At 37.1% G+C, this 21,347-nt stretch overlaps 1 pseudogene across 1 annotated transcript; it reads left to right on the forward strand.

The window, feature by feature from the left end:
* Positions 1-17,625: 17,625 nt before the first annotated feature.
* LOC307061492 (DNA endonuclease RBBP8-like) lies at positions 17,626-20,278 on the forward strand (annotated as a pseudogene). Its single transcript has one exon. The product of its transcript is annotated as a DNA endonuclease RBBP8-like (transcript).
* Positions 20,279-21,347: the final 1,069 nt, after the last annotated feature.

Consider the following 21,347-nt stretch of genomic DNA (forward strand, 5'->3'; position numbering starts at 1 on the left):
GTAATAATTCAGAGCCCCTTGTATTGTTATATTGTATGTGGGAAAACAAGTTTTTTCCAAATTAACTTGTACTATGTATTGAAGATTTTTGACATTTAATGTATATTGTATATGAAAACTTCAGTATTCATTTTTTCTGTCTTTAAATGTGTTAAATTGCTCACCAAATATCACAAAATCACATGAACTCATCACAATTAGTAAGCCAGTGCAAATGATCATCACCATCATCATTATCTTCCAACACACTAACTCCATCCCACAAAGATTAAATTTTAGTCAAAAAAAAAAAGTTTGCTAAGTTAATCTGTGGTTAAGTTTTAATAGTTTAATTTTACTGCAACACTTGTTTGATGAACGGTTCCTCAATTGGTGCTGTACAAAGAGAGAGAACGTTAAATGGTAAAGCAGGGAAGGCCCTACTGTAGAAAAATTTTTAAATGGAATTTTAGAGTTTAGAACTTGGAAGAACTTTAAAAATGAATTAGTCTTGTTTCATTTGGAAGATGATTTGATTAGGGTCACAAAGCTAGCTGGGAACAAAATGTGGTCTAAATTCAAGGACACTAAACTGATATTCACTCAACAAGGATTTGTTTAACAACTATTATAGGCCTGACAAAGCTGGGGTCCTAAGGATCTAAAGATATATAAGGCATAACTTTTGTTCTAAGAAATTCACAATATTGTAAAGAAAAGCTCAGAGTTTGTATTGTCTCTGATCTCTTTTCTCTTCTTCAGATTGATCCAAGTAGTTTATTTTCTAATTATCTAAATCAGGGGTAGAACTTGGATATAAGTAAATTAACGACAGCATAAAAAACTAATTAGAAAGAATAAGTCTGAATGAATTAATGGATATAGTTAAGAAAGAAAGATCCCAGAAAAAAAGGAAAGCAGTTGCATTTAATTACACAGATTTTTGACATGACGAGGTGTATATATTTTTCTTTGTGGTCACAGGGAAAGAAAAGAAACGAAAGAGGCATTTGGCAGAATTTGAATTGGGGATAGAAAAACATATGACCCTAACCTGAAATGAAGCTAATATTCCTAGCAAATAAAAACAAAAAGGAAAAAGAGGAGAAGTGTAAATTATTTCAACCAGAGGTGGACTAAGAAAAGAATTTTAAGTAAGCATCCATTCAATAATCATTTAACACATAATATGAGCATTTAAACTCAGGAATATGGTATTATAGAAAGAACCAGACAGGTTAGATTTCATTTTATAATGAAATTAGATGTCATTTATATTGAGTTGCCTTCGCTGTGTCCAGCACTCTGCTAGGTGCTAGGAATATAAAGTTAAACAAACTTTGCCCAGCTTCTGTCCCAGGAATTTTATCAGAGACCACAGTCAAGAAAACAGGCAATTCCACAATGCAATATGTGCTTTTAGAGAAGGCCAGTTTTCTGTGGGTCACAGAGGAAAACTTACTCCACCCAGAAGAATAGTTTAGAAAGCTTCAGAAGTAAAAGGATGAATTATACACCTCAGAAATGAAAAATTAAGTTTTTTTAGTCTATAAAGAGAAGGTAATACGACAGGAAGCCAGTGTTCCTGCCTGAATCACATCATTCCGGACCTCGTAAACTCTGAAAAAGAGTTGGGTTTATATCAGGGATCAGTGGAGAGCCATTTAAGGGTTTCGGTTGGGAGCGTGATGGGAGTAGATGTGCTCTTTAGAGTATGACTCTGGTTTCAGGGTGAACATCTTAAGAAGAGCAATACTAAATGCATAAAGACGAGCCAAGGGCTTTAGCAATAATCCTGGCAGAAAACTGCAATGACTCGTACTCGTAAATGGTTGTAGAGATGTAGGGTGTTTTCTTGCCTGGATAACTGGTTAGTGTGATACCCATTCCCAGAGAGAAAAAAGTCAGCTTTGCTGGAGCAGATATTCAATTTTGAACAGACTCAATCTGAATAATCTCTATTTAAATGGTTACTGAAAGAAGAGATCACACAGGCAGAGTGTATAGAGTGGAGAGAAAGAAAAGAACCAAGGACAGGAGTTCCAGAAGCTTATGTTTAGGATAAGGAGAGAGAAAGAAAATCTGAGTAGAAGACCAAAGAATGATGAGAAATGTGAGATAAAGAGTGAGAGGTGGGGAATCAGAGAATGCAAAGGACTATTTCAAGAAATGTGATTCTCAATGGATAGGCAAGTTAACATTAGCTGAAAGAGAAATGTGAGAATGAAAAATAAGAGATATTTTAAAAAGATGCGTATCCTTAAATACTCAAGAGAAGGATCCATTACAACAAAAAAATCTAGAGATATAAAAAGGTTGAGTGGTGGTGGCAGAGTTGGTGATTGAGTGAACTAACTTACCAAAATAGAGAAGTCAGGAGCCAGAGCACAGGGAGTTCCACTTGGACAAGAGGAATCATGCTACTTTCTTTGTAAAATGGCCAAAGCAAAGAAAAGGTAGGTAGAGGTAATTTTGCCATTGTAATTGAAAGAAGTTGAGAGAATTCTAATCTGATGTCTTCTACTGTCTCTGTCAGTTAAGAGGCAAGATTATATGCTCTGAGTGAAATGGAAGTCATAGCGTCAGAAGGTGGAGAAGAATGGGGGATCTGAAATTGTCACTTTGGAAAGCTGAGAAAGACTTTGCTAGGAAAACATAGATGTATTGCTGAGCAGCCCTGAGGGCCCAGTCAAAGTGGGAGACTAGCCATTTCCAGTGTCTCAAATGTGCCGGGTTGAGTGATTTCCTTAGGAGTGTTCAGAATGACAGAAAACTGGATTGAGGTAGGTTTGTGTCTTTGCCAGAGAGATATCATGCATGTAATAAAATAAGGTAAGTTAGTCGAGCAAATATCATGACCTGAGTGTGTTTGAAGTGATGGACCACTGAATCTAAGTTCTTTACAGGAGGAAGTGAATCCAAGAAGACACTGAGAACTTTAGGGGAAAAAAGTAGGGGCTAGAGAGCCTGTGAGGGGAAAAAACAGGTATAGAGAAAGAGACTTAGTAAATGGGCAGCAAGGCTATAAGGTCTGTTGATAAAAAACACCTAATCATATCTGTGTAAATGGTGCCATATTTTATTGTTAAGAATATGTGACTTTATATCCAAAGATATTATAGAAATTGTCATTGAATGGGGAGATATGAGTAGATAATATGTATCAGTAAATGCATTTACATGGAGAAATTTATTTACTCTTTAGCTCCAGGAAGATGGAAAGTTCAGATTCAGATTTTACTTTATTTTTTGTAATCAGCTTTAAGATGTTGAGGTCGTCTGCTGAAAAATACATTACAAACTGTCTATTCCTTTAAAATTTTCCCCAAGTTCTTATATTGTCATCTTTTACTAAAAGAGCATAATTTCACAGGGTTGTTATGGCAAGGAATAGAAGGAGAGTTGATTATGATGAAAAAGAAAGCTTCATTGACTCTCATTTTCCAACATGTGGATCACTAATGAATGTGAAAAGAGAATCAGAGGACTTAACAAGAATTTTGGCACCTTACGTGCACTTGAAGAGTGTGATAACACCTAACCAATTGCTTTTACTTTTTTTTGTTTCATAAAATCCAATTCGTTTGTAATGAGTTTTTGTATGGTGGAAGATTGCTATTGTTACTGACATCTATCAACATCTGGTTATTTGACACCAATAAAAAAGGGATCAGGACATTAAATGCAGAAAAATTTCTGTTCCCATTTTACAATTCATGGACATGTGTGTTTTAAATGAGGGTCTGTTACCTACAATGTGGCTATGAACATTATGTTATATGTCCCCACTATGCACAAGAGCAAGATTTTCCCTGGGATAAATATCTAGTAGGGGTCATACTCCATCATGGGGATGAACATGACCAGCTTTATAGTTAATGCCAAAAAGCTTTCCAAAATGATTGCATGAATTTATACTCGCTCCAACAGTGTATGAGGACTACGATTGCTCCACAGTCTTGGGGATCCAGGCTTTTAATTTGGGACATGAATCTGAACTTCCATTCTCCTAAATCCAAAGCTTTTGCCCCCTGAAGAGCTGAGCTGGTAGCCCCCACTGGCTTAGTGGGCAGTTCTGCCTAATTCAGGTCCTTAGCCATTGAGCCATAATAGTGATGGAGCCCATTTTGTGAGCTTGCCTGGACAGAGAAGCAAATCTGTAGCCCCACTCAACTGCTGAATGTAGCATTCAGTTCCACCTGACTAGGAAGGCTGACCAGAGCATCCAGGCAACCATGGAACCCAAATTGGGCAGAGAATCAAGCCAATAGGAAAAAGACAGAACTTTTATTTAAAGCGATAATGGCTAAAAACTTCCTGAACTTGGGAACAGAGACGGATATCCAAATTCATGAAGCCTAAAGGACCTCAAATAAGTTGAATTTGAAAAAGGCCACACCAAGACATATTATAATTAAATTGTCAACAGTCAAAGAAAAAGAGGAAATTTTTAAAGCAGCAAGAGAAAAGTGACTTGTCACATACAGGAAAACCTCCAAGGGACTACTGGAATATTTCTCAATAGACACTTCACAGGCCAGGAGATAGTGGGGTGATATACTCAAAATATTGAAAGAAAAAACTTTCAACTAAGAATATGCTACCTGTCAAAGCTGTCCTTCAGAAATAAAGGAGAGATAAAGACTTTTCTGAACAATCAAAAGCTGAGAAAGTTCATAACCACTAGACCTGCCAAGAAATGTTAAAGGGCATTTTTTAAATGGAAATAAAATGATGCTAATTAACATTGTAAAAACATATGAACTTATGTGTGAAACTCTTTGGTAATAGTAAACACGTAAAGTCAGATTCTCTGAATTTATAGTGGTAATGCATAATTCATCACTCTATAATATTTAACTCTAGTTTAAACTTAAAAAAATAAACATACTAAAAAACATTAAAAAATAAAAAAACATAACTTCAATAATTTGTTATTTTATATAAAATATAAAAATATGTAAATTATAATATCAATAACCTAAAATGTGAAGGAGGTAAATATAAAAGTATACAGTTTAGGTGTGCTATTAAAGTTAAGTTCATATCAGGTTAAAATAGAATGTCAAAAATAGGATATTTTATGTAAGCCTCATGGTAAATACAAAAGAAATTCTCTGCTATTTGATGGTACTGTTTCAGTAAGAACACTTTCAACTGACATATGCTTTACAAAAATACTTTACCTCTAAAATGATAAACTAGAGGAAGTCATCATAAATATCAATATTATAAAATACAAAAATACTCAATAATTGTGAATGATTTGTTTATTCATTGTGAGTCATCTCAGGTATTTTATTTTATTAGATAACTTTATACAAATTATGTTCTATACTGTCCCATAGTCAGATTTTCATAGAAAAATCGACCAACTAAAACAATTTTGATTCATTAAGAGTCTCCTAGTTTCCTCTCAGCCATTTGTACAGGCTGAGCTCTTGAATAGGGCCTGGTGAAGTTAGGAGTCATCCTCCTGGTGGGCATTTCCAGGCAGAGTGACCTGTGGTGATGATTCAGTTAAAAGCAGCTTGATAATTAATCGACTAAAGACTCTGTCAGGTTAAGTAGTGTTTAATGCAACTTTACATTTATCTATGCCAAAGTCGTCCTCATAAAGCTCAGTATTACCTTTTCCTGTAAATTACATTTAATTGGGGTGAGTAACCACAAGGATAATATTAATGCCTTCATTACACCCTTGTGTTCTACAAAATCAGATTTTTCAGAGAAAAATAGAGCATGCTTTCTATTGTGTTATATATTTTGTATAACAAAAATGTTTTATTTAAAAAAGCAATGATAACTATTATATGAAATAAATAAAAATTTAAAGCACAGATTAATTTAAAGTAATATTCTTATAGATTTAACCTAATCTTCCAGATATCCTAAGGTTTTTGCTGAGTTAGGAGAGTCTAAATCTTCTGAACAAGAAACCTTCCTTAGACAACCACTGCTGTCGGATCCCAACCCATTTTGTATCTAGAACATTTAGGACAGCTTTACTCTTTCCTTCTTTCCTTATCAGCAACACGACTCTGATCAATAACATATTCTCTATTCAGCATAAACATATAGTGGTGTACCTAACATCTCTTTACTATGAGCATCATATTTCTCTCCCACATCTCTGTTCTAGTCCCATTGAGAGCTGCCAGTGGCCCTCTTGAGATAATGTAGAGAGAAACTGTTTGAAAATGAAAGTCTTAAGTGGAAAGCAGAACCCAGATATGGAGGAGATTGGATATATATATATATATATATTTTAATTTTTCAAATGTGAGCTGTGTTTCTGTCATTGTTAAAAGGAAGAATTCTAAGGAGTACACTTTCCTAACTTTCTTCATAAGCTACAAATTTCACTTTGAATCCTTTGAATATCATTCTGTCTTAAAACAGAGAAACAGTGGAAGACCTGAAAGATCACACTGTTCTGGGAGTGAGCCCACTCTAGATTATTTTCTACTCCTAAGTTTTCCTGTTAGCTAATCTGCATTGTTAGAATATATCGATGACCCAAAGATGTGTTATGGATGTGCCGATATACTGCTTCTTCCAGCCTGGGTGCAACTGGTTGGACCCTGGATCTCCTCTGGAGGCGTCCCAGCCCTTTATCCAAGTGTGCCATATTAATACAGTAACTTCCCTTGTGAGGGATGATGTGAAAAAAATGTTGTGCATATTGAGCTAGACCTTATGTCATTCCTAACTTACTTAGAAGGCTGAACAAATTTTACAAATTAAACACAGGTTCCCGGAGATTCTGATTCAGTAGGTCTGCAGTGGGATAATCTGTATTTCAGAAGAGCTCCCCAGATGATTCTGATTATCTTTCAGGTTTAAGAAACATTACACTAAATAACCCTTCCAAATCATGAAATTCAATTTCTCTAAGCCTGTTTCCATTCTGTTATGGGGTTACACCACATGAGAACATTACCTTTTAGAAACAGTTTAGTAGAAATTGACAAGGTTGTTAAGAAGTTTTCATGGTGATCCCTCCATAGGAAGAGCATCCCTGGTGGCTGTGCTTAAATGTGACTATTAGGGACAACATTGTACCTGCAGTGATACCTGCGTGCATTACAAGAAACATGGAGCAGTGAATGGCTTCCCATATGGCCTCACTTAATGCCCTTTCTTCAATGAGGTATATTAGCAAGTAGTATGATGGAAGCTAGCAAAAAAAAAAAAGGTATCTGGCAGAAATTTTTACTTGGAAACCTCAGGAAAAAGCATTCCAGGTATAGCACTTTTTTTGTCAAAGCACAGAGACAGAGTTGATTATAATTTGCTGACAAATAAATTCTTTTAGAGTTCCAGGTTTTACTGAAAAAATAACTCTGAAAAAAATATTAATTTATTTTCCTGTGTGAAAACCTTGATCAATCTCTGAGATCAAGAAAAACTTGTCAGTATTGAAGAGATGGATTCAGGCTGACACATAGAATGTACAATGGCAAGCAGCCTGAATGAAAGATAGCCAACTTGGCAAGAGAATTAGTGTGATGCAAAAGAAACACCAAGGCCTTAGGGATGCTTTCTTTCTTGGAATATCTTTCTTTTGTCAAAATGATGCTGGGTACTCCTAATTAAACACTGGCAAACACAGTTATCCAAGGCAACATGGTACTTGAATGAGGTTACAAGTAACATCAAATTGTTATCTTTTATGAAAACTTCAAGTTATCAGATTCAAGTGAAAATAATTTAGTTAGACTAAGTACAGGTCAAAATATAACACTAATGAGAGATAATTAATTTCATATGGCAAATACTTCAGAAGATGTCGAAGTGTTTTTGTACTCTATAAAAAAGTCAGTAATTATTGGTGTTTTTAATGCCTATGCTAATTGTTAATTGGAATCACACAGTTGAACATAATATTATTAATTAATTGTTAGATGTTTAATGCAATATTAACAGAACACACATTACTTCATTGTGCATATTCTGCACATTAAATTTATGAGGTTATTAGTAGGCTGAAAAGCTTAATATGTCATGACTACAGCCATGGTCAAGATCTTAGTCATTTAGTGATGTTTGATTTATTGGGTTAGTAGAAATGATGATGCTACTCAAATAAATAACTGTGTAAAGGACATGCTTTCTTCTATAATAGCAAATAAAACCATATTTAAAATGCTGAAAAATCTGTCATCAAAAAGCAGAAGCATACAAATAATGAATTCCAAACTTCAGAATATATTAAACATAGGTATAGAGAAAGGAGATGAAAATATAAAAAATTAGTCTTGAGGCTAAAAATAAAGTTTTTACTATGTAACCAATATTTTTAATTTTGAAAATTTACAGAACATAAAAATTGAAATGTATAGGCAATCTGGTAGGTACTATAAGATAAAGTTAGAATCCAGTTAATATATAACTGCTTAAAAGGCTCTTATCAACTAGACATCACCTTAACTAGGTGATTGATTTAACATCAACAATGATGGGTTACGTTGACATCGTGTGTTACTTGAACTAATGTGCTAAGAAAGATGTAATATCACTTTGGCGGTTTCTTGCCAAAAAGGTTTAACCTGATTCTAATCATAAGGAAAAATCTGACAAATCCAGACAACAAAAAAAATGGGCTAGAGAGATTTGAGAAGATGGCGGAAGAGTAAGACACGGAGATCACCTTCCTCCCCACAGATACATCAGAAATACATCTACACGTGGAACAACTCCAACAGAACACCTACTGAACGCTGACAGAAGACCTCAGACCTCCCAAAAGGCAAGAAACTCCCCACGTCCCTGGGTAGGGCAAAAGAAAAAAGAATAAACAGAGACAAAAGGATAGGGACGGGACCTGCACCAGTGGGAGGGAGCCGTGAAGGAGGAAAGGTTTCCACACACTAGGAGCCCCTTCGCGGGCGGAGACTGCAGGTGGCGGAGGGGGGAAGCTTCGGAGCCGCGGAGGAGAGCGCAGCCACAGGGGTGCGGAGGGCAAAGCAGAGAGATTCCCGCACAGAGGATCGGTGCCCTCAGGCACACACCAGCCCGAGAGGCTTGTCTGCTCGGCCGCCAGGGCGGGCCGGGCTGGGAGCTGAGGCTCGGGCTTCGGTCGGAGCGCAGGGAGAGGCCTGGGGTTGGCGGCGTGAACACAGCCTGAAGGAGTTAGTGCGCCACGGCTGGCCGGGAGGGAGTCCGGGAAAAGTCTGGAGCTTCCGAAGAGGCAAGAGACTTTTTCTTCCCTCTTTGTTTCCTGGTGCGCGAGGAGAGGGGACTCAGAGCGCCGCTTAAAGGAGCTGCAGAGATGGGCGCGAGCCGCGACTGAAAGCGTGGACCCCAGAGACGGGCATGAGACGCTAAGGCCGCCGCTGTCGCCACCAAGAAGCCTGTGTGTGAGCACAGGTCACTACCCACACCTCCCCTCCCGGGAGCCTGTGCAGCCCGCCACTGCCAGGGTCCCGGGACCCAGGGACGGCTTCCCCGAGAGAACACATGGAGTGCCTCAGTCTGGTGCAACGTCACGCCGGCCTCTGCCACCACAGGCTCGCCCCGCCTCCGTGCCCCTCCCTACCCCCCAGCCTGAGTGAGCCAGAGCCCCCGAATCAGCTGCTCCTTTAACCCTATCCTGTCTGAGTGAAGAACAGACGCCCTCCGGTGACCTACACACAGAGGCGGGGCCAAATCCAAAGCTGAGCCCCGGGAGCTGTGCAAACAAAGAAGAGAAAGGGGAATCTCTCCAGGCAGCCTCAGAAGCAGCGGATTGAACCTCCACAATCAACTTGATGTACCCTGCATCTGTGGAATACCTGAATAGACAACTAATCATCCCAAATTGAGGAGGTGGACTTTGGTAGCAAAGATATATTATTTTTTCCCCTTTTCCTCTTTTTGTGAGTGTGTATGTGTATGCTTCTGTGTGAGATTTGTCTGTATAGCTTTGCTTTCACCATTTGTCCTAGGGTTCTGTCTGTCCGTTTTTTTCTTTTTTTACTTTTTAAAAACTTTTCCTTGATAATTGATTTTTATTTTAATAACTTTATTTTATTTTATCTTTACTTTATTTTATCCTCTTTCTTTCTATATTTTCTCCCTTTTATTCTGAGCCGTTTGGATGAAAGGCTCTTGGTGCTGCAGCCAGGACTCAATGCTGTGCCTCTGAGGTGGGAGAGCCAACTTCAGGACACTGGTCCACAAGAGACCTCCCAGCTCCACATAATACCAAACGGAGAAAATCTCCCAGAGATCTCCATCTCAACATCAACACCCAGCTTCACTTAACGACCAGCAAGCTACAGTGCTGGACACAACTAGCAAGACAGGAACACAGCCCCATCAATTAGCAGAGAGGCTTCCTAAAATCATAATAAGGCCACAGACACCCCAAAACACACCACCAGATGTGGTCCTGGCCACCAGAAAGACAAGATCCAGCCTCATCCACCAGAACACAGGCACTAGTACCCTCCACCAGGAAGCCTACACAACCCACTGAACCAACTTTAGCCACTGGGGACGGACACCAAAAACAACGGGAACTACGAACCTGCAGCCTGCAAAAAAGAGACCCCAAACACAGTAAGATAAACAAAATGAAAAGGCAGAATAACAAACAGTAGATGAAGGAGCAAGGTAAAAAACCACCAGACCTAATAAATGAAGAGGAAATAAGCAGTCTAACTTTTGAAAAAGAATTCAGAATAATGATAGTAAAGATGAACCAAAATGTTGGAAATAGAATGAAGAAAATACAAGAAACGTTTAACAAGGGCCTACAAGAACTAAAGAGCAAACAAACAACAATGAACAACACAATTAATGAAATTAAAAATACTCTAGAAGGGATCAATAGCAGAATAACTGAGGCAGAAGAACGGATAAGTGACCTGGAAGATAAAATAGTGGAAATAGCTACTGCAGAGCAGAATTAAGGAAAAAGAATTAAAAGAACTGAGGACAGTCTCGGAGACCTCTGGGAAAACATTAAATGAACCAACATTCAAATCATAGGGGTCCCAGAAGAAGAGGGGAAAAAGAAAGGGACAGAGAAAATATTTGAAGGATTATAGTTAAAAACTTCCCTAATGTGGAAAGGAAACAGTTAATCAAGTCCAGGAAGCACAGAGTCCCATACAGAATAAATCCAAGGAGAAACATGCCAAGACATATATTAATCAAACTATCAAAAATTAAGCACAAAGAAAACATATTAAAAGCAGCAAGGGAAAAATAACACACAAAGGAATCCCCATAAGGTTAACACCTGAACTTTCAGCAGAAACTTTGCAAGCCAGAAGGGAGTGGCAGGACATATTTAAAGTGATGAAGGAGAAAAACCTACAACTAAGATTACTCTACCCAGCAAGGATCTCATTCAGATTTGATGGAGAAATTAAAACGTTTACAGACAAGCAAAAGCTGAGAGAGTTCAGTACCACCAAACCAGCTTTATAACAAATGCTAAAGGAACTTCTCTAGGCAGGAAACACAAGAGAAGGAAAAGACCTACAATAACAAACTGAAAACAATTAAGAAAATGGGAATAGGAACATACATATCAATAATTACCCTAAATGTAAATGGATTAAATGCTCCCATCAAAAGACACAGACTGGCTGAATGGATACAAAAACAATACCTGTATATATGATCTCTACAAGAGACCCACTTTAGACCTAGGGACACATAAAGACTGAAAGTGAGAGGATGGAAAAAGATATTCCATGCAAATGGAAATCAGAAGAAAGCTGGAGTAACAATTCTCATATCAGACAAAATAGACTTTAAAGAGTATTACAAGAGACAAAGAAGGACACTACACAATGATCAAGGGATCAATCCAAGAAGAAGATATAACAGTTGTAAATATTTATGCACCCAACATAGGAGCACCTCAGTACCTAAGGCAAATAATAACAGCCATAAAAGGGGAAATCGACAGTAACACATTCATAGTAGGGGACTTTAACACCCCACTTTCACCAATGGACAGATCATCCAAAATGAAAATAAACAAGGAAACACAAGCTTTAAATGATACATTAAACAAGATGGACTTAATTGATATTTATAGGACATTCCATCCAAAAACAACAGAATATACATTTTTCTCAAGGGCTCATGGAACATTCTCCAGGATAGATCATATCTTGGATCACAAATCTAGCCTTGGTAAATTTAAGAAAATTGAAATCATATCAAGTACCACAATGCTATGAGACTAGATATCAATTACAGGAAAAGATCTGTAAAAAATACAAACACATGGAGGCTAAACAATACACTACTTAATAACAAAGTGATCACTGAAGAAATCAAAGAGGAAATCAAAAAAATACCTAGAACCAAATGATAATGGAGACACGACGACCCAAAACCTATGGGATGCAGCAAAAGCAGTTCTAAGAGGGAAGTTTATAGCAATACAATCCTACCTTAAGAAACAAGAAACATCTCAAATAAACAACCTAACCCTACACCTAAAGCAAATAGAGAAAGAACAACAACAACAAAAAAAGTTAGCAGAAGGAAAGAAATCATAAAGATCAGATCAGAAATAAATGAAAAAGAAATGAAGGAAATGATAGCAAAGATCAATAAAACTAAAAGCTGATTCTTTGAGAAGATAAACAAAACTGATAAACCGTTAGCCAGACTCATCAAGAAGAAAAGGGAGAAGACTCAAATCAATACAATTAGAAGTGAAAAAGGAGAAGTAACAACTGACACTGCTGAAATACAAAAGATTATAAAAGATTACTACAAGTAACTCTATGCTAATAAAATGGACAACCTGGAAGAAATGGACAAATTCTTAGAATGCACAACCTGCCGAGACTGAACCAGGAAGAAATAGAAAATATGAACAGACCAATCACAAGTACTGAAATTGAAACTGTAATTAAAAATCTTCCAACAAACAAAAGCCCAGGACCAGATGTCTTCACAGGTGAATTCTATCAAACATTTAGGGAAGAGCTAATCCTATCCTTCTCAACTCTTCCAACATATAGCAGAGGGAGGAATACTTCCAAACACAATCTAGGAGTCTACCATCATCCTGATACCAAAACCACACAAAGATGTCACAAAGAAAGAAAACTACAGGCCAATATCACTAATGAACATAGATGCAAAAATCCTCAACAAAATACTAGCAAACAGAATCCAACAGCACATTAAAAGGATCATACACCATGATCAAGTGGGGTTTATTCCAGGAATGCAAGGATTCTTCAATATACACAAATCAATCAACGTGATACACCATATTAACAAATTGAAGGAGAAAAACCATATGATCATCTCAATAGATGCAGAGAAAGCTTTTGACAAAATTCAACACCCATTTATGATAAAAAACCTGTAGAAAGTAGGCATAGAGGGAACTTTCCTCAACATAATAAAGACCATATATGAGAAACCCACAGCCAACATCATCCTCAATGGTGAAAAACTGAAACCATTTCCACTAAGATCAGGAACAAGACAAGGTTGCCCACTCTCACCACTATTATTCAACATAGTTTTTGAAGTTTTAGCCAGAGCAATCAGAGAAGAAAAAGAAATAAATGGAATCCAAATCAGAAAATAAGAAGTAAAGCTGTCACTGTTTGCAGATGACATGATACTATACATAGAGAATGCTAAAGATGTTACCAGAAAACTACTAGAGCTAATCAATGAATTTGGTAAAGTAGCAGGATACAAAATTGATGCACAGAAATCTCTGAGATTCTTATACACTAATGTTGAAAAATCTGAAAGTGAAATTAAGAAAACACTCCCATTTACCATTGCAACAAAAAGAATAAAATATCTAGGAATAAACCTACCTAAGGAGACAAAAGACCTGTATGCAGAAAATTATAAGACACTGATGAAAGAAATTAAAGATGATACAAATAGATGGAGAGATATACCATGTTCTTGGATTGGAAGAATCAACATTGTGAAAAGGACTCTAGTACCCAAAGCAATCTACAGATTCAATGCAATCCCTATCCAACTACCACTGGCATTTTCCACAGAACTAGAACAAAATATTTCACAATTTGTAGGGAAATACAAAAGACTCCAAAGAGCCAAAGCAATCTTGAGAACGAAAAATGGAGCTGGAGGAATCAGGCTCCCTGACTTCAGATTATAGAACAAAGCTACAGTAATCAAGAGAGTATGGTACTGGCACAAAAACAGAAATATAGATCCATGGACCAGGATAGAAAGCCCAGAGATATACCCACGCACATATGGTCACCTTATCTTTGATAAAGGAAGGAACAATATACTGTGGAGAAAAGACAGCCTCTTTAATTAGTGGTGCTGGGAAAACTGGACAGCTACAGGTGAAAGTATGAATCTAGAAGACTCCCTAACACCATACACAAAAATAAACTCAAAATGGATTAAAGACCTAAATGTAAGGCCAGACACTATCAAACTCTTAGAGGATATCATAGGCAGAACACTCTATGACATAAATCACAGCAAGATACTTTTTGACCCACCTCCTAGAGAAATGGAAATTTAAAAAAAATAAACACATGGGACCTAATGAAGCTTCAAAGGTTTTGCACAGCAAAGGAAACTATAAACAAGACAAAAAACAACCCTCAGAATGGGGGAAATATTTGCAAATGAAACAACTGACAAAGGATTAATCTCCAAAATTTACAAGCAGCTCAATAACAAAAAAACAAACAACCCAATCCAAAAATGGGCAGAAGACCTAAACAGACATTTCTCCAAAGAAGATATACAGATTGCTAACAAATACATGAAAGAATGCTCAACATCATTAATCATTAGAGAAATGCAAATCAAAACTACAATGAAATATCATCTCACACCAGTCAGAATGGCCATCACCAAAAAATCTAGAAACAATAAATGCTGGAGAGGGTGTGGAGAAAAGGGAACCCTCTTGCACTGTTGGTGGGTATGTAAATTGGTACAGCCACTATGGAGAACAGTATGGAGGTTCTTTAAAAAACTAAAAATAGAACTACCATATGACCCAGCAAACCCACTACTGGGCATATACCCTGAGAAACCCATAATTCAAAAAGAGACATGTACCAACATGTTCATTGCAGCTCTATTTACAATAGCCAGGAGATGGAAGCAATCTAAGTGTCCATCAACAGATGAATGGATAAAGAAGATGTGGTACATATATACAATGAATATTACTCAGCCATAAAAAGAAACAAAATTGAGTTATTTGTAGTGAGGTGGGTGGACCTAGAGTCTGTCATACAGAGTGAAGTAAGTCAGAAAGAGAAAAACAAATACCGTATGTTAACACATATATATGGAATCTAAGAAAAAAAAGGTCATGAAATACCTAGGGGTACGATGGGAATAAAGACAGAGACCTACTAGAGCATGGACTTGAGGATATGGGGAGGGGGAAGGGTAAGCTGTGACAAAGTGAGAGAGTGGCATGGACATATATACAATACCAAACATATAATAGAAAGCTAGTGGGGAGCAGCCGCATAGCACAGAGAGATCAGCTAGGTGGTTTGTGACCACTTAGAGGGGTGGGATAGGGAGGATGGGAGGGAGGGAGATGCAAGAAGGAAGAGATATGGGAACATATGTATATGTATAACTGGTTCACTTTGTTATAAAGCAGAAACTAACACACCATTGTAAAGCAATTATACTCCAATAAAGGTGTTAAAAATAAAATGGTCTAGAGTCTTCAAAAATGTCCATATCATGGACTTTTAAAAAAATGTAGAACTCTACTAGGTGTAAAAGAACTAAAGAGAATGATAACTAAAGCAATTTTGATCCTTGGTTGGATCAGGAATTGGAAGGAAAAAGAAATAACTATAAGATACATTACTAGAATAAAAGTGGATATTTGAACACTGACTATAAATTAGACAATAGTAGTGTATCAATTTAATTTTCATGGGTGTGATAATTGCATTATGGTAATTTTGGATAATGGGGGAAGGAGATACACAATAAAGAACTTGATGTGAATTTTCATGATGTCTGAAACTTTTTCTCAATGTCAGAGAAAAAATATATATGCACTTATGAATATATATGTATATACACTTATGTGTATGTATGCACATTGTGTGTATATATGCATGTCTCATATATATGTGTGTGTATATATATATATATATACATATATATATATGTGTATATATATATATATATATATATATATATATGTATATATATATGTCCAGAAAGAGAGGGAGGAAAGAAGGAAGGAAGGAGGGAAGAAAGGAAAGAAGGGGGAAGGAAGGAAAAAAGAAAGAAATAAAATGTGACAAATTATTAACAATTGATGATCCTAGGTAAAAGTTGTTATGTATATTTTTTTACATGTCTTACAAATTAACTGAAAGTTGAAATTTTTCAAAAAATTTGAGGGCAAAATAAGTTATTTTTGGTTTACCTAATTCATACATTCAACAACAAACCTTCATTAGTTATCAAGTATTATACTTGATCATGAGACCATGACCTGAGCTTCAAGAAGGGCAAAAAGACGGAAAGAGAAGAGTAAGAGTGCGACTGAGAGCCCAGGTTCACATCCTACGTGAGCACTGACCAACTGAAAGATTACTGTCAGTCATTTCATCTTTCCGGACATCAGATTGCTCATCTCTAACGTGATGGAGTTGGACCGAGATGAGTTCAGAAGTCACACATAATTCAGATTCAGTGATTCTCAAAGGCAGACTGATAGGAAAGAGACAATCCTATCAAGTACATGTAAGTAATCATCAAACCATGTTAAGATGCTGAAAAATGCTACAACCCAGGCAAAGGGCAGGACTGTTTGCTACTTAATCAGCCAGAAAACTGTGACATTCCTTTTCTCCATTATGATTCCTCCAGGAAAAGCAAACACCAAACTTGGAGCATCACCAACCTCATTACATTATTGCTATACTAGCATCTGTTAGAGTACCAGGTGCTGATAGAACTTCTACAGAGAAACTAACAAATTACTTAATGATTGATGTGTTCAACCACCCACATCTGGAAAGAAGAATACATTTTATAGGCTTAGGAAAGCAGATCAGTTATACATTTGCACAAACAAAAGAAGAACTGTGCTACTGTAGGAGGCATTGAGGATTTTTTTTTAATTTCTTATAGGAAAGATTTTTTCACATAGAATGAGCTATGTTCGACAGATTACACATATGAATCACTGGCTGAGGACTCAATTGAATAGTATGGTGATTTCTTTGTTATGTTCATTTTTTTCTGTTTATCAAGTCCATTGTTGGAAAATTTGAAAAGACTCATTTTAAGACATTCTGACATGCTGTAATTACCATAAGGAAATGTGGATATGAGATCTAGAAAAAGGGGAGATACTAATTTACTTAAAATCATCAGAAAGGTAATTCAGGGCCCTCGGGCCCTCCCCCAGCCCTGGTAACCGCGGGCTGCCCCAAGGGGGCGTCTTGGCTGCAGGCGGTTTGGCAGATTGGTGAGGGAACGAGGAGAAAAGTGAACGGCTGTCTCCTCCCTGCCCCATAGCGTGCTCGCTTTCCTGATGGGGCTTTCGAGAATCTCGAGGCAATCTTGCAAGCCATATTTGAACTGGCCAAAGACAACTTCAGACCTGTATAATGTAACAGAAAAGGTCAGAAAACATTAGGCAGTAGAAGTGTGAGCATATTAAGCAAGATGAACGTCTCAGGAAGCAGTTGTGGAGGCCCCAGTTCTGCAGATGTATCTAATGACTTTAAGGATCTTTGGACAAAACTAAAGGAGTATCGTGATAAAGAAGTACAATGTCTACAAGTAAAAGTAACCAAACTGAAAAAGGAATGAATTTTAGATGCACAAAGACTAGAAGAATTATTCGCCAAAAATCAACAGCTGAGAGAGCAACAGAAAGTCCTTCATGAAACCGTTAAAATTTTAGAAGACTGATTAAGAGCAGGATTACATGATCACTGTGAAGTAACTGAAGAACATATGCGGAAGAAACAGCAAGAGTTTGAAAATATTCAGTAGCAGAATCTTAAACTTATCACAGAGCTTATGAATGAAAAGAATACAGGAAGAAAATAAAAAGCTGTCTGAACAGCTGCAGCAGAAAATTGAGAATGATCAAGCAACCGATCTTGAATCTAAGGAAGATGTTATTCCAGATTCACCAATAACAACCTTTTCATTTTCTGGCACTAACTGGCTGTGAAGGAAGGAGAACCTCCACGTCCAACACGTAGAACAAACACATACTAAACTGAAGCACTCTGGGTGTGCACGTGAATGGAGAAAAGTACCAAAGTCTTCACCTCATCCACAACATAAACATAATGAACGTAAAATTCTAGTGGCTGACACTTGTGATCAGAGTCAAGCTCCAGTGGCTAATACACATGGAAAAATCAGTTATCCTCCTGATAATTTAGGTACAGTTGTTCCTGAAACACTTGGACTTAGTGTTCAAGATGAATCTGAATCTCGAGGCCCTAGGAGCCCACTTGGTGATGAGCTCTACCACTGTCTGGAAGGACATCACAGAAAACCTTCTGAGAAATCTAGAAGAAATTGTGAAGATAGTTTAAGATTTTCAGATTCTAATTCAAAGACTCTTCCTCAAGAAGAATTGACTACTTGGGTATCATCTCCTGTATTTGGAGCTACCTCTAATGTGAAAAATAGTTTAGGTTTGAATACAAGTTTGTCCCCTTCTCTTTTAGAGACTGGTAAGAAAAACCATCTGAAAACAACGTCTTTCAGCAACACTTCTAATTCTAGATCAGAGAAACCTAGATGAAAATCTGAAGATGGTGCCCTTTTCACACATCATAATATTGGGGCTGAAGTGAAGATCACTGACCAGTCATCTTCTAATAAGCAGGTGCTTATAAATAAAAATACCAGTGAACAGGATAGTATTGATCACATTAAAGATACTGTTACTGATAAAGGTAAACCTGTGGTACCCCTGAAATCACTGGGAGGCCGAACCAAAAGGAAGAAAATCAAGGAAGAAAGTGAAGATGAAGTAAGCTGCCCCCAAGCCTCCTTTGATAAAGAAAATGCTTTTCCTTTTCCACTGGATAGTCATTCTTACATGAATGGAGACTATGTGATGGATAAACCTCTGGATCTGTCTGATCGATTTTCAGCTATTCAGCGACAAGAGAAAAGCCAAGGAAGTGAGAAGTCTAAAACTGGATTTGGGCAAGTGACCCTCTATGAGGTTTTGAAGCCTGTTGCAAAGGGCTCTTCCCCAAGCCGTAAGGCCTTGAGTGGGAGCTGTGGATTAACCAAAGGTTCCCCAGAAGAGACCAGCAGTTTACAGGAGTCCCTCCTCCTGTCCTTGAGTAAATCTCTGGATAATAAAGCACTGCTACAAATAAAGGAAGAAAATTCTATCTTTAAAATCCCTCTACGTCCACGTGAAAGTTTGGAGACAGAGAATCTTTTTGATGACATGAACGGTGCTGGTTTTCGTGAGCCTATAAAAATAAAAACCAGTTCAGTCCATGGAGCATGTGAACTTGCATCAGTTCTTCAATTAAATCCATGTAGAATTGTTAAAACAAAGTCTCTACAGAACAACCGAGATGTATCCTTTGAAAACTTCCAGTGGAGTATAGATCCAGGAGCAAATCTTTCTCAGTATAAAATGTATGTTACTGTAGTAGATACAAAGGATGGCAGTCAGTCAAGATTAGCAGGAGGAGAGACAGTGGACACGGACTGTATGTTGGTTAGTGAAACTATGCTTTTAAAAATGAAGAATCAAGAGCAGAAGGGAGAAAAAAGTCCAAATGGAGAAAGAAAAATGAAAGATAGCTTGGAAGATATGTTTGATTGGATTACACATGAAGAATATGAATCCTGTTTGGTGGATAGCTTCCCCTAAGTAGGAGATGAAGAGAAGGAGTTGTCAACTGCTACAGAAAAGCCCAAACTCTCCTGGTGATAAACAAGATAAAGTCAAACAGAAAGCGTTTGTGGAGCCATATTTTAAAGATGATGAAAGAGAGACTAGCTTACAAACTTTTCCTCATATTGAGGTGGTTCGGAAAAAAGAAGAAAGAAGAAAATTGCTTGGACACACATGTAAGGAATATGAAATTTATTAAGCAGATTTTCCAGCAGTAGAGAAAAGAAGTTGGCTTCCTGTTCAAGACACTGATTTCGCTACATTCCACCTAACACACCAGAGAATTTCTGGGAAGTTGGCTTTCCTTCCACTCAGACTTGTATGGAAAGAGGTTACATTAAAGAAGATCTTGATCCTTGTCCTCGTCCAAAAAGACGGCAGCCTTGCAATGCAATATTTTTTCCAAAAGGCAAAGAGCAGAAGACATAAATGTTAGAGCAAAAACAGGAGAAATGGCAATATTCTTTTTATTTATAGTTAAAGTTGGTATTAAACATTGATTTTTTTGATCTTCTGAAAACTGATTTATAAATCATTTTCTATTGAAAATGTTTTTAAATGGCATTTACCCATCACACAGACGACTATCTAAAAATTGATAAGTTTATGTCATATTTTCTTGCTTTTGCACCTTTAAAATAATAAGGTGCTTTCATTTTGCACTCCAAGTTAAGAGTTGTTTATTACTTTATTTGGTAATACTTAATTACAATTTTGAAAATATATTTTAAAAAAAGAAAGGTAATTCAAATACTGTTATTTCCATATGAAAGGAGTCTCAATGCCCTTGGTCAAGTCCAAGCTACTTCCCTGGGAACCAAGGCTCTGCCAGTCTAATCTTTACTTAACACTGTATATAAAGCATATACATTATACACCTTACCCAGTATCATACACCTGACACTATGAGTTTGTTATACTGTTAGCATTTCCTGGACAAACCTTGTTCTCTTCTCTTTCATATTTGTGACTTTCCAGAATACGCTTATCCTCATCTTCACCTCATGTAAGGGAGTTATAATTATACCATCTCTGTGCAACTTTCCCCTAGGAGGCAGTATAGTGCAGGTTTAAGAGGACATTTAAAGTCAGAAAAATCTGAGTATGTGAGCTTTCCAGTTGTAGGAGTTTATTACTTAATCTCACTAGGCCTCAGGTTCTTCATTAAAAAAAAAAAATTGATGTAGCAGTAGTATTTAAGGCATAAATTATTAAGATTAAATGGAGTAATGTGCAATAATGTTTAGCACAGAGCCTGGCCCAGAGCAAAATAATTCTTCTTCCCTGCTCTTTCTTCACAGTTCCTCCCCTACTGCTACTTTTACTATTGTTTGTGATTCCATAATGTTTTATTTGCCCTCTTATGGCACTTACCACTTTCTGCCTGTCTTCCAGCATTCTGGGCATTCGACCCCCATCATTAGATTATAAATTTCTTGAGAACACAAACAGTATGTTTTCCATCTTTGTTTGTCTATAGAACAATAACAACAAAAAA

Source organism: Hyperoodon ampullatus (genome assembly GCF_949752795.1).
Source record: "Hyperoodon ampullatus genome assembly, chromosome: 12".
NCBI classification, from domain to species: domain Eukaryota; kingdom Metazoa; phylum Chordata; class Mammalia; order Artiodactyla; family Ziphiidae; genus Hyperoodon; species Hyperoodon ampullatus.